Source organism: Ylistrum balloti, unplaced genomic scaffold (genome assembly GCF_031769215.1).
Source record: "Ylistrum balloti isolate Yb309-2 unplaced genomic scaffold, AGI_CSIRO_Ybal_v1 Utg370056, whole genome shotgun sequence".
Lineage (NCBI taxonomy): Eukaryota > Metazoa > Mollusca > Bivalvia > Pectinida > Pectinidae > Ylistrum > Ylistrum balloti.
This window is the reverse complement of record NW_026782106.1, coordinates 2060379-2071330: the sequence shown is the minus strand read 5'-3', so window position 1 is coordinate 2071330 and position 10952 is coordinate 2060379. Positions and strand designations below refer to the sequence as shown.

Genomic DNA, 10952 nt, shown 5'->3' with positions numbered 1-10952 from the left:
TCTACCAGGAGAGGGATATAAGAGACAGGATGATGATATGTGCATTAAAATTCAGAATCGATCTGCAGCTGCTTCAGTCAGAATTAAATCGAAATATGGCAAGCTATTTTGGTTTGATCCTCACAACAGCCTGCACAAAGTACATCTGGTAAAGATTTATATCTACCGTAATAACATTATCAAATGTTAGTATCGTGTTCTGATCTCCTGCGATGTGACCACTAACATGATGGATATTTTTTTCTTTAGTGGACACATTTATTCACACTTTTGACAAGGTAATGCTTCCTGGAAATAGCGCGATGTCGTTACCAACTAGAGTACTTTTAATGAATGCTAAATGTATAGAGAATTCCCCGGTCAATGAGTTTCTACCATTTCATTTGAACCTGCCGTAGATATTTGGATTCATATCTTTATTCTATGCCGAAAAGTAAATTCATTCTATTGTTTTGTCTCCAGTTTTAATTGACAGAGTAGATTTTTGTTTCGTGTTATGGCATTTTGTAATTGATACCTTTCTCATTTGGAAAAAAATCACCATTATGCCATCTTTATGAAAATACTATGTTACTATAAAGAAAGCTAGAGAAAAACTTAAAGTGTTATAATTAAATTCAATTATCAGAATTTATCAAATGACTTATTCAAATAATTGTCCATGGGGCTCTTTTTCTCACGACGTTTTCCCTCGTTCTGTATAGAAAGATTTGAATCTTGATGATTGCTTTGTGTAGATGATATCTTCATCCTATTGTGCTGTGATTTGATTGTCTGTTGTTGGCTTATAGGTGGCCAATCACCATGGAATATTTCCTCCTCCAGTAAAGCGTATGTGTGGTTAGAGCCTATCACACAATCTTCTATCTTTTCCTGAAGTTTCCTGCTGATAAGTGTTCCGCTGAGAACAAAGTCCTGAAATTAAACCAACACGCGGTTCTATCAAATTAGTGTAACAGCAAATACTCTATTAACATTGTAAATTTATTTGAGTTCCAATGTCACCGCAAAAATGAACTAAATTTTTGAACGTACTTGATGGTCATTAATGTGTATGATAGTTTTGTTATTCTTAAACATATTCTCATTTTGCAACAAAACATTCCTTATTTGGGATTGACCAATATTTATTAAGCGGGTGTCATCGACTAAGCAGAAAAGACTCGTCTTTCAAGAAGTCATAATCTTATATTTCGTTGATATCCCCCTAAGTAAATCGTCCTTTTGTTCCTAATTTGTCACAGTGTCATTTGAATTGAGTTTGAAGTAAGATTTTATCGATACGTCGTTATTTATTTATTCTGTCATAATCAGAATTAAAAGCTAACCGTTCATAAGTATATATGTATTGCTGTATTTAAAGTGCCACAATGTCCCAATACTGCGGTCCTGTGGCACATAATACTGCAGTCGTGGTGAAACAAATAAAAACATCAAACCTTTGTGCTGGGACACATTTCTGTAAATAATTGGCATTCCCCAGTTTCGTAATAACATTTTAGACTCGTAAAAAATCAGTAGATGGGTAAGATTGAAGGAAAGATAAATACAAAATATTTGAACTTCAAACCATTACGGATAAGGTGCTGTGATGTCTTGTTTTAACCTTTACAGTCTTATTCATCTATTTGCTCAAGACTACAGTTAGCAGGAAACTTATAAATAATCCGCTAGTATCTTGATACTTAAAGAAAATGTAATCGATAAGTTTTTGGTGTTATTAAAGTAGTAAACTGTAGATTAATACCTCCGAGTCTTTAAAACTCTTTATTTACAAATGGTGGGTCTTGAGCAGACGTCTTTGAATATTGGAATTCGATAGCGTATATCTCGGGAAGTAAACCCTGTACAATGTCCCCTTGTGGTCAGATCATCTTCTATAGTCAATATGTACTCGGATGAGTAATTGTTTAGTCGATAGTCATTAACATAAAGATTAGTTTTATCATGTAAATACTTTCCTATTATCAATATATCATTTGTTCTCATCAAGGTCATTATTTATTCATTTTATTATTATCATTGTTATCATTTCTATTTATTCATTTGTTGATTTATTTCCTCATCAATGTGTCTTAAACTAAGTATGTTAGTATTGTAGGGTCTTTAGGTAGTAAAGCACTTCTGTTTGAGCTAGGTGACCTGTGTTTGAATACGTTATCCCCAGATAATGTAGTTGGTTTCCTCTTAAAGTAAAAGCTTTGAGTGTTTCAAACCCCCTAGGAAGATTCATTTTTAAAAATGGATATAACTTGTTTCATATTTTTGTGTAATCCGTAATTTTTTCTCGCGTCCTTATAAGGTGATATGAAGTATAGGAAAAGAGTGTAGATGTAGTGTAGCATCCGGAAACCAAATAATCAAGGTTACTCTGTTTTGTCATATTACAAATCATACATCATGAAAAATCCTACTGTGAATATAAAAACAATATCAAATTATATCAAAACTGGAGTCGATTTTTGTCTATCTGATTTTTCGAGATACGTGGTATCGTACATGAACGACGATTGCAACAAAGGAATACAAAGTCGCCTTCATATGACAGTATCTATATATATATCCTATCATGGAACGACTTATGTTCTTTATTTGTTTTTTTCTATGTTGGTAAGTGATATTTACCTCCAGCATTACACACAGGAAGAAATCCATTAAAGCAAGACCAACATACATTAACCGGTAAGTGACTGATGGGAACGGCTTCAGCTGTAATATCCAAAGATCCATTGATAAACGTCTAATGAATCGGCAATACTGATAGCCTGATCTTTCTACCAACACGAATAAATCATAATATTAATAACAGCATAACGAATGTTCTGTAAATGAAATATTTTTTCTGGTTATTTCTGGCTGTTTCTGAGTACACTTATAATATGTTGCTTTGCAATTTTAGGTTGTGATGCATGTGTTAAATTTGTATAAACGAATGCTCAGGAATTTTAGTAAATATCTAAAAACCTCAAAGAATTTCATGGCTCCTTGTCCCGGATACATTGTCAGCCATATTGTTACCGATGTACACACCAGGATGTTAAACAGGAACCAATCTGAAGGATAAAAACCAAAACAAGGAAATACCGACATGTCAACATAGTTACAATACAAACTCAATACAAAATTAATATATGTTTTAAAGTGAGAACAAGATATACGACAACAGAACCCATGTCAAGCTTCATGGCGAACAAATAAATAACTGGATTTAAACATGACTATAACAACATGATTTACTACAGTTAAAATGAAGGTTGTCAGGAACACACCTAACTATTAACAACGACAAATGTACCATATTTATGTATGCCTTTATTATTTACAACGAAAGGCATACGTGTGTCGTAACACGGTCATCGACTAGTGACAATAATATTATCACAAAATCCGTGTTATACAGATATTTCGCCTACGTTGTGTACTTTATGATATTTCAATATTATAATACATCCTGGAGCGTTTTTATTGACTGTACCAGTCGGAAATCGGTTGTGTTGTTATGATATGGACAAAGTCTCATGATGTTAAAATAACACAACAAAATGACTTGAAAAGCTGTCAAAATGTACGTATTATGTGTTAAACTATAAAACTATTTTGCATTTGTTTTCATTTTATGTGAATATCATCTCAAAAGTATAAGATTTACTCGCCAAGGTTTGCAAAAATTAATCTTCTAAGACTCGTTTCCTAAAATCTCGTAAAAAAAGAAAAATCATTTAAGATGATATATATAATTTCTATTTATAGCGCTTTGTTGTATTTAATTTAGAGTATATCTCTAATGTGCTTTACCTGAATGATAATTATTCTTGTGTTATGGAGACATATTATGAATGTGAATATGCCACACAACATATCAGGTATATCATTTAAATACTTATAGACGTGAATAGTTCGTCAACCATATAAAACAACTATATAAAACATAATGTTTCCGAATCCATATGTATGGAACAGCGGCACAGGATATCTGCTTGTGTGTTTCATGTCATTCTTGAATTTGGTTGTCACTGCTACCTTTCCTAGTATCGGTCATTTACAGCAATACTTGCAAACAAGCTTATGTACAACAAAAATAACAGCCGGGCCAATTTACAGTGGTGATAACACCAGAGGTATAACAATGTCTTTTGAAGGGATAAAACAGGTCTATTTACAGATACAGAAGTAAGTACAATGTATTTTTAACATACATATCTACAGCGATAAATATAATATCAGGTTTATTTACCGCATAAAGTACAGTACAGTTATGCCAGGATTATTTACAGCGACATGCACTGTACAGCTATAACAGGCTTATTACCAGCTACATGTTCAACAACAACATCAAGTCAATTACAACAGCCAAACAGTGTTCATTTGAGCTGTTAAGGGAATTGTAACTAATGTATATATAATGGTAAAGGCATAGCATGTATTTATTCCTAATATCAAAAGAATGAACGGAGTTAAAAATAGGGATGGATATAAATTAAAAAAGAAAAACATGCGTGCTTCGTACTCGTAAAGCTAAGCAACCAAAGGATACTGACATTGATGACGTAACAATAGTGTTTCAAAAGACAAGAAAGGAATAGGAAATGTCCGAAAATACATGTCATTTTTTTAGGGAAGGGACACTGGTGTGAAAACCAAGTTATTAAACGTCATTTTTATGTACACTCACAATTAGTGAAGATAGATCGCCTATAAGGTTCTCCTTTCGATAATGCGATGGCTAGGACGATGTACTGATAACAGGACATTAGATACACTGCATTGTTCTGGTAACTGATGTAGTCATATTCCCATCTGCTGACTAAAGGCACATACCTACAACAAAAATATCGTAAGGACATTCAGACGGAACACAAACGGAATAGCACCTGTTAATAAGATTTCATAATTAGATACTGTAGAGCAAATTAATGAAGTAAACAACGTCATAGAGCTGTTTTTATCGTTCTAGTACTCGTCAGTGGAAACCTAGGAGGCAGCTAGTGAAAGCCTAAATGATAGAATGTCAAAATTAAGATGTAAAGATGAGTCTTGATATATGTGTGGAATTTGGCTTGGGTCTTCGACGTCTTGGCTGCTAACTCTGTGGAATATCTGTTGCTAAATGTCACAGTATGGACGATTTTAAGAGATGATAAGGATACTGTCTCCGATTACAGCAACGGTTGGTAGAGTGTGACAGATTCCAGCAGATACTGATCAGCTGTTCGATGCAATGTATGTTTGCATCATTATTTTGTATAAGGTCCACAATATCTAACGGTAAGGTATATAGACAAAGAACGACTTCCAGTAATGTATAAACACTTACAACGACAATCTGTAATGTGTATAACCATCCAACAGTTATCCTTAACGTATATAGCCGATGAGTAATCCTCTCTAATATATATAGTAAAGCAACACTGTTCCACAATACATAAATACTCAACCGACAATCATCTGTAATAAATACAATTATCTGTTATGTTATGATAATGTTAATAATAATCAACTTAGTTTATCGAGGATGTACAACCTAATTTAAGATTTATCAGGGTACACATGGTTAGTATAATTCGTTAGCTACACAATAATGTACATACTTTCTAAGGTTAAACAGTACATAGGTAATATGTATGCTGTACTTAAAACACATAAAATATTAATGAAGTTCTATTACGTACAATAACAGCAAAAACCATAATTATCATATAAATCGCGAATTTCATACTCATGAATACTAATTACGTCAATGGCCAAAGCTTCATATACATAAATGCTAATATATCAAATACACAAAAATTGCCAGAATACATTCTAGTACGACATACATTAAAACTGTCTTAATGTATGTCGCCAAGGAACAATCATCCGCAAAGTATATACTAAATGAATAATTCTCTAAAATGTATATAGTCAATGTGAATTCTCTATAATGTATATAGTCAGCGAATAATTCTCTGTAATGTATATAGTCAATGTAAATTCTCTATAATGTATATCGTCAATGTAAATTCTCTATAATGTATATAGTCAGCGAATAATTCTCTGTGATGTATATTGTCAAAGGATAATTTCCTGTAATGTATTTAGTCAATAGATAATTCACTGTAATCTATATAGTCAGCGAATAATTCTCTGTGATGTATATTGTCAAAGGATAATTCCCTGTAATGTATTTAGTCAATAGATAATTCACTGTAATCTATATTGTCAATGTAAATTCTCTATAATGTATATAGTCAATGTAAATTCTCTATAATGTATTTAGTCAATGGATAAATCTCTGTAATGTATAGAGTCAGTGAATAATTCTTTGTTATGTATGTTGTCAAAGGATAATTCCTTGTAATGTATAGAGTCAGTGAATAATTCTTTGTAATGTATGTTGTCAAAGGATAATTCCTTGCAATGTATAGAGTCAGTGAATAATTCTTTGTAATGTATGTTGTCAAAGGATAATTCCTTGTAATGTATAGAGTCAGTGAATAATTCTTTGTAATGTATGTTGTCAAAGGATAATTCCTTGTAATGTATAGAGTCAGTGAATAATTCTTTGTAATGTATGATGTCAAAGGATAATTCCTTGTAATGTATAGAGTCAGTGAATAATTCTTTGTAATGTATGTTGTCAAAGGATAATTCCTTGTAATGTATAGAGTCAGTGAATAATTCTTTGTAATGTATGTTGTCAAAGGATAATTCCCTGTAATGTATTTAGTCAATGGATAATTCTCTACAATGTATATATTCAATAGATAATTCACTGTAATGTATATTGTCAAATAGCAATCTTGTATGATGCATGCAGACGACAAATAACTTCTAGCTACATATGTAGCTGCCAAACAATCTCTTGTTATATATATTGACCTATAAAAATCACTAGTAATTATATACGTAACCTTCAATTTATCGAATATATATCTAAAAACGATATCCGGTAATACATTTGGATATAGGTCACGCGCGATCTTTGTTGATGATGAAAAACAGTTCTTTAGAACAAACATTTCTCTCTTTAATAAGGCAACAAGCCTTCACTTGGGATACCAGACAAAGTAAATACATGAGATTAAATTTGGATCTAATTGTATTGTGCTGCGTTATCTTGTTTGGTATTTTAAACTAAAAATTGGATTTAGCCAATGTTAATATTAACCAATAACAATTAATTCTATACGGTGTGAATATGAAGAGTTTTCAAACGATTTTTAAGCTAGTGTACGATTGGGTGTGACAAAGTATGGGTTACAAGTTTTCCTTTCTTAATACTGAAGAAAATATGCAATCCTATTAATTTAACACGTCGCTTGCCAACTTGTCATTTATGACAAGGACAGCGACAACTCATATCTTATATATGATGATATGATATGTAATTCCAGCGCTGTCACAGAGAATATTAACAAACATTGGTGCACAGAAGTGACTTTTAAACATATAGTTTATTACAATTGTTTAGCAAGCAACTCACGACATAGTATTCCTTGTTGACGGTTTTGGTTTGTTAGACAATCACAGAGAGGATTTTAGTACGACTTCTTTTGTTTATCAATGCGCGTGATTTTACACTTAGACTCATTTTTACCCAAATCTCAATATTCAATCCTTGAGGTTATCAACTACAAGCATAGTTTGACCTCTTTGAATTTATCCGATAACATTTGTAATTTCATTTTACAAAGCCCAAGTCAAGATAGCTTGATGTGTTGCTTAAACATTAGAATGGCTTATAAAACGCGTATGTCATTTGGTTTCATGTTTGAACCAGTATTGTCCCTGAAAATGTTGTCTGACTTGTTATGTTGTTATGCCAAATCGGGCTGAATTTATCTACGAGCTTCTCAAATAGACTACAAAGAACCTGCGAAGACCTATCATTTCACTTGAAAATATATTGATGGTGTCTTGTCTCTAAATGACAAGATATTTATTGATCATGTTCAACGAATATACCCACGGAATTTGGAAATCAGGGACACTCAGAATCTTTACGTCAGCTTCTTTCTTTTGTTCATTTTTAGCCCTGGTTTCATGAAATTTTTGTGTTAATTAAGATTCCATTGATCTGTCGGTATTTCATTTGTTGCTTTAGTCACCTATAATAATGTCGCCTACCTTTCCCCGAAAAGAGATGACAAAATGTAGTTGTCGTTAATGACGTTACTTTCCAATACCCACCGGAAGTGATAAAGTAAAAACTCGATTCTAATGGAAGATCAACTTTAGGCGCCGTTTGTAACGTAGCATTAGCAAATGAAATATGTATCTTGTCAACACTGTGATGTAGAACATGCTATAATTAGCCCTTGCTCACTTTTATAAACTGTGTTTACCACAAAAGAAATATTCGGAGCTAGTAAAGGTTATCTAAAACCTGTAACAGCTGAACAGACAACGAATATAACAGCCATGGTGGCGTTCATATATGACTAACTAAACATTGGATTTTTTAATAGACACACTTTTCGTGCGTGCCTATATTTATAAAAAAGAACACAATATGCTTCCATTACATGTTTCTATATTTGCACCTTTGAATGTATCAGAAAAAAATCACACACTTCCTAACTTTTTTCAATGCATCTTTAATTGCAGAGAGTTCAGAGTTAAAACAGACAAGTTACAAGTAAAACGTAAGCCTTGCGATGTTTCATAAGGACATTTGCTTATTAATGATAAGGATATGGACCTTTTCGATTTTAGAAGAATCGAAATAAACAGCGTGTTATTGTTTGACTTACTGTTCAACCAAGCCTGTAGTACTAGCAAATCTGGAATACAGTATTATTGTGATACCATTAGCTAAAAAACTTGAATAGATAGATGTGGATTATAAGAACCCCAAAAAGCCTCTGACCTATTTTAGTGCCATCTTCTAAAAAAGTATATAAGAACATTAGATTTGTTCAATTCTGTACACCAACATACACCATTCTTAATGGAAGGGACGCCTTCGGCCTTTTGTAGTGATAACTATCTTATTTCAAAAAAGTTGAATGACAGAACAAATGCATTGTTGTGAACTGTACTGCGACGTATTCGTGACAAAATAATTTTAAATCAAAGAAGATATATACGGAGGATGAAATCTAAAAATGATTGAGGTTCTGGTTGGCAACATCTTCGTTGAGTTTGGTGATAAGATCTCCAAAGCGACTACTTGGATACTCAAGGGAAGGTATTGTAACCCCTCTGTCTGTTTACTTGTTTTTGTTTTCATACGAGACTGAATTTAACGAAGAGCTGACAAAACAGGTCACAAAGACCTTGCAAAGTCGTTTAATTTCACTTTAAGATATAACGTCGTGTATTTAAATAACACGAAATTCATTGACCATGCCCAACGTATATACCCACCAGAATTGGAAATCACAAACACACGACAGACTCTTCTACCTTAGCCGCTTATCTCGATCTTTTCCTACAACAAAACCACTATGGTCACCTTTCCACAAAGCTATATGATAAGTGTGATTTTTTGGATTTCCCTATTATGAATTTTAAATTTCTTGATAATGACACCTGTATACCCAACCTATGGTGTTAACATGTCACAGCTGCTTCGATAGTCAAGGGCCTGTTCCCATTAAAACGATTTTCGTGCTAACATTGTCAACTGCAGACTGATGAAAAGCATGGGGAACTTTTACGGTCGTCATGGTGATCTCATTGAAAAATATTATATTTCTTTTGGAAGCTTTGCTGCTTGTTAGTTTGCCTGTTAGTTCTGTCAATGTATATCTTGTTCTCATTTGAGAACGTGACAATACTTAGTTGGATTGACCAAGGCTAACATGGCAGAAGTCGTCGATGAAGCAGAAGACGCTTACTCTCCCGAAATACCTTTCCTTGTACTTTTGAAGGAGTCTTAGAGTATATAATTATATTCTCAATATTCAGGCCTAATTTTATTGAACTTGAGTTTGGGCTATAATTTTGTTGACATGTTTTTATTTTCTTCTTGTTTTTGAAATGAGAATTGTTTAAAGCATACAAAGCTAATTAATGATTTCAGCATTTCAGGAAAAAGTAAAGGTCATATTAAATATACGCTGTGGTACATGCATCTCATAAATTGCTGTAGGTCACATCCACAAATTAACATGAAATCTTTGTCACAATTTTTTCACAAAGTACTTTCCATTTGGTGATCTGTTTTGTCTGTACACAATGACAGTTATGGGTTGCTTCCTCAAAGAACAACCTTAGCTACATTATATTCTAATATCTTACCGCCGCGGTCATATTAAGTGACGACGTCGGTGTGGTATTTTATTTGCCTTCTACACATTAAATTAATGTAAATTGTTTTAATGACACAAGGTATATGATGTTTGCGGTGTGACGTTGCACAAATGTAGTCTGCATACAAATGTGTTTAATCTTTACATACATATCATATTTTTATACATTTGAGAAGCATTAACTTTATGTTTTTACTTGATTTTACTTTCTTTAAGCATCACTATGGTTCTGATTTACATTTAGGTATCTTTTTAAATCATTTTAATTCTTGTTCGTGAAATCCGAAAAAATGACAGACGTAACAATATGTAAAAAGGCCTGTATTATTAATACAAAGAAAATAATTTGCGTCCGTTAATTACTAATTAATCAATCCATGGATGCATATCGTTTCAAAGATGAAGGACAAGCTGTTGGGACAACAAATAGAACGTCAACAAGTTAATATAACCTCAATTCAAACTCTAGTTTGGTGGAACTAAGGTAAAATATGAACAAAAGAAGGGAAGAACAAGGAAAGAGAAACGTTTTGTACAGAATCCGCTGGGAAAGTCTTAGGAGAATAAGGCCAGAATTTCCGGAATCCTCTGTTTTATCAAAGACACACACTATATAAATCTTGGTCAGGAAGTAATGTCGTGTTCTAAAATCAGAATATGGTAACAACAACGGACGAACCAAATATACCAACCCGCCAGATAAACTAACGAGCATCA

At 32.9% G+C, this 10952-nt stretch overlaps 1 pseudogene; it reads right to left on the bottom strand.

The window, feature by feature from the left end:
• Nucleotides 1-624: 624 nt before the first annotated feature.
• Nucleotides 625-10952, bottom strand: part of LOC132549382 (polyamine-transporting ATPase 13A3-like) — a 34325-nt pseudogene continuing 23997 nt past the window's right edge.